Genomic DNA, 4,603 nt, shown 5'->3' on the forward strand with positions numbered 1-4,603 from the left:
GAATCGATTCCACGAATATAAAGAGAGGTTTATACAGATACACAAACGGTCCCACACGGTCGGCCCTATGATCATTTGTGAGGAAGTAAATCGAGAAGCTGCAGTTGGTCACGACGCATGAAAGTATTGTTTGAATCTTTGTCATCTTTTACAACTCTGCTGTGTCGTAACCAACTCAATTATGTCCTAAAAATAAAAGTAACTTTAACTATTATGCTAATAGTATCATGCATCCATCATCAATATAGGATGCTATTTTAATATTAAGACAAAAGAAAGCCTTTTGATATTAAGACAAAAGAAAGCCTTTTGAATTTTTTGCCAAATAATTAATGAAGACGTGAACTATGAAAGTGGACGGCCGGCTAGTATCATACGGCTTTGTCTCATCATTTATGTGGAGCCGGGAAGTAGTGTCATACGGCTTTGTATCGGTCCTTTGGTCTCATCATTTTTGTTCATTTCCATTTTGTCTTCTGGTTTCATCTTGCTCACCATCGTTGACATTGCCGAGGTACGCTCTTCAACTTCTTTTTTGATGTTTGCTGCTTTCTCAAGTGATCTATGTGCAATCGGACAACCTAAATTATGATGTATATATTCACTTGATTCTTCTACTGCGATGTGGTTGGGAAATTTTCGTGCGAAAAACATGAAACTTGATCTTTGTTAACTGGCACAATCAGAATCTGAGAGGGGCTCTTCTTCGTGTATTTGCTTCGTGTTCTCATATTTGGGTGGGAAATTTCGCATTTTGGAACCATCAAGAACAGAATGAAACCTAAAGGATTCTTTTGTGAAAGCCATGAAAGTTTCTGTTCTTTAACTTTGCTTTGTTTGATGGGCGATTTAGTTTTTCTCAGCAAGTGCTTCAATTTTTTTTTATTTGATTTCTGAACCACCAAATAGACCCTGTAAATTTACTTCCTGCGCAGATCATGGTTCCTACTTGCTTCAATACATTTTGTGGAGGAATGGGATCTGGGACTGGAAATGAGATTGTGAAGTACTTTTGGAAAAAAATAAAGACACACGCATGCTATTTTATATATTGCAAAAAGAAATTTAAGAAACTCAAAGAACAGTTTGATCTTTTAAAGGCCATGAGGGATGACACACAACAAAAAGTGGAGGCAGCTGAAAGGAACAATGAAGTTATCAGTGATGAAGTCAACTTGTGGCTAAACAAGGTGCTTGAACTGGAGGGGAAGTTTAATAATATCGAGAACAACTTCAACAGGAAAGTAAGGGATGAGAAATGTTGCTTCCCTAGTTTGGTGCCTCGTTATAAGGTCGGAAGGGAGGCGACCAGGAAAAGGGCCAAAGCATCAGAACTACTAGATAGAAAGAACTTCCTAGCTTTCTCATACCCTCGATCCATCAACTCTTAATCATCCATCGAATAGAGACTTTGTGAACTTTGGTGCTACCAAAGAGGCAATGCAAAAGGTTATCGATGCACTGAATGATGATAAAGTGAATCTGATTGGAATATATGGCATGGGTGGTGTAGGCAAGACTACATTGATGGAAGAAATAGGCAGAAAGGTGAAGGAAGCAGAAAAGTTTGATGTGGTAATAGAAGTGGTTGTGTCACAGAATCCAAACATAGCTCAGATCCAACGCGACATTGCTGATGCACTGGGCATGCGTGAATCCTCAAATAGGATGTTGGCCACTAGGTTGAAGCAGGAGAAGAAAGTTTTGATAATGCTGGATGATGTTTGGGCACGGCTGGAGCTGGTTAAGGAAGTTGGGATTCCATACCAAGAACACAAGGGTTGCAAAGTGATACTTACCTCCCGCAAAGCTGAAACATGCAATGTAATGGAAACTGATGTTTCAGTGGAAGTTGCCACATTGTCCGAAGAAGATTCATGGCAACTTTTCAGAATGAGGGCAGGACAAGTTGCTGAGTCTGATGGCATAGAACCAGTTGCGAGAAAGGTAGCACAAGAATGTTGTGGTTTGCCACTGGCAATTGTTGTAGTGGGAAGGGCATTACGATCTTACAAGGACTCAAGTGCTTGGGAAGATGCCTTGTCCCAACTCAAGCAATCTGTTCCTTTAAACATGGAAGAGGTAGAGGAAAAATTGTTCAAACCACTAGAACTAAGTTATCAAAAAACTGAAGACTGCTGAACTAAAACAGTTGTTTCTCTACTGCTGTTTGTTCCGTGAGGACTATGACATCAGTGAGGATGAAGTAACTCAATATGCAGTGGGAGAGAATTTATTGAGTAATCTCTCCACTTTAGAGAATGTACGTGGCACAGTGCATTTTTGCTCGAGAAACTGAAACTTTCATGTTTAGTGCTTGATAGTAAGAAAGCCGGGTGTGTGAAGCTTCATGATGTGGTGCGAGATGTAGCTGTATATATTGGCTCCAAGGACAACAACCATTTTCTTGTAAAAGCTGCACTTCAGCTGAGAGATTGGCCAGAGCACGAGAACTTTGCAACTTGTAAGAGAATTTCACTTATGGACAATGAGTTGCAAGAAATTCTTGAAAAACCAAATTGCTCTAAACTAGTTTTGTTGTTGCTGAATATAAACCCAATTACTAGTTTGCCAACCAGTTTCTTTGAAAACATGGTCTCACTAAGTGTTCTTGATTTAAGTGATACAGACATTACTTGTTTGCCTTTGTCGTTGGCATGCTTAAAAAAACTAGGAACTCTCCGTTTGGACAGTTGTAAATGGTTGAATGATATAAATGTGGTAGGGGAACTAAAGACACTCATAATCCTTTCTTTGCGGAAATGCAGACATATTATTGCATTACCGGAAATCATAGTTTCTCTGGTTAAGTTAAAGCTTTTGGACTTGTCGCATTGCACATCACTGCAGATACACAGAAATTTGATACCAAAGTTAATTGGACTTGAGGAACTTTACTTTAGAGGTTACAATGTGACTGAAGCACTTCTCATTGAGGTTGCATCTTTGAAACGCTTGGTCAGAGTTGAATTGTTTGTCAAGGATGCTCAAGATTTTTTTCAAGTAGTTATTCCTGACAGTGCTTTCAAAGACTTATGCCACTTCATTATTTACAATGAGTTAGATTGGTTTTCAGTGGCTTCTGGGTACCAGAGAAAACTTTTTATAAAGCAAGCAAGTCAGTCGGTGATCAGTTGGGGTAAGCCTTTTCTCAGGAGAACTGAAGATTTAATGCTCGATAATTGCCAATGGAATTTCACAAATCTGACTCCCTTAGAGAACATGTCTTGCTTTGCCACTCTGAAGTCTTTGACCATTGCGAACAGCTCTCAAATCCAATGTCTTCTTCGGTCAATGGATGACACTCCGGCGAATGCATTTGGCGAGCTCGTGAAGCTAAACCTTTCGAACATGGAGAAGCTGGAACAGGTTTGCCATGGCCAGCTTCCTTGTTGTTCACTCGGAAAACTAAGAACACTTGAATTAAGAAGGTGCAGAAAGATAGTTGACATTTTGCCACAGGACTTGCTTCAGAGAGTGCATCCGAGTCTAGTAGAGCTTCTTCTTGATGGATGTCCCGGGCCACATGTACTGCTAAATTTCGAAGGGCTTGGGCATGATTCCGTTGTATATCTTCCGAAACTGCAAATGATACGACTACTTCAGATGTCAGATGTAATCAGTTTCTGCACTGGAGTTGTTCCTCCTGGAAGCTTGCATAACCTGACTACTTTTGAAGTTGCTAATTGTACAAAGTTATCGTCTCTGTTCTCGCAAACATTGGACGCAACTCATTCACGATTACTACCATCTGAAACTTTTAAGAAACTGAAGCAACTAAAGATAATGAGATGCCCATGCCTCAAACATGTTTTCTTGCCAAGCATTGCGAATGAGCTTCAAAGCCTAGAAAGACTCAAGATCAGAAATAATGACTCCATTGAGACTATCATCGCTGACGAAGAAGGCTATGATTTGGAGAAGGGGGCTTTCCCCATGCTCAAGCGACTGCTGCTCATCAAATTGCCTGGGCTAATTTCTTTCTTCAAAGGACAGCCAGCAAAAACCTTGGATTGGCCAGCATTGGATTACATCCACCTTGGCGACTGTTTGAACCTTGCAAGATTGCCCATTGGACGTGAGAGCGCACAGAAGCTGAAGAAGGTGCATGTTGTAAGGCTTGACGATGTCAACTGGTTCAAAACATTGATATGGGAAGACGATACGATCGAGTCACGCTTTGACATCATGTAAGAGCTTCTGAGTCATTATTGTTTTACTTGAAACATTCTATTAATCATTTTTGCCATTTCAATACATGCGATAGAACCTGAAACAAAAAACTATTCAGTATCAAGATCGAATTTTGACCCTTAATGAACTTTGGATTATTGTTTCATCAAACTGATGTTGTCTATGACTTGATGCAGTCGATCCATTAATGAAGTCAAGTAGGCTCCAACTTTGAAGGATGGATTCTTTTTGTGAGGTGTGAAGATTCTGCCAGATCTCTTACAAGATTCAGCCGTCATTTAAATCTCTAAATTTGTGTTTTTAGATTGGGTGGGTGTGATCTTGAAGACATTAATTTATGAACAATTCAGCAATGATTGTAAGATATTTCTCTTGTTCCTTTCATTTTGTGCCTCAAGCTTCATGTAGC

At 39.8% G+C, this 4,603-nt stretch overlaps 1 pseudogene; it reads left to right on the forward strand.

The window, feature by feature from the left end:
• The first annotated feature begins 935 nt into the window (after positions 1–935).
• LOC141828527 (putative disease resistance protein At4g27220) lies at positions 936–4,549 on the forward strand (annotated as a pseudogene).
• Positions 4,550–4,603: the final 54 nt, after the last annotated feature.

This window comes from Curcuma longa, chromosome 4 (assembly GCF_044706935.1).
Source record: "Curcuma longa cultivar G26 ecotype Majalengka, Jawa Barat chromosome 4, ITB_CL_G26_1.1, whole genome shotgun sequence".
Classification (NCBI taxonomy): Eukaryota; Viridiplantae; Streptophyta; class Magnoliopsida; order Zingiberales; family Zingiberaceae; genus Curcuma; species Curcuma longa.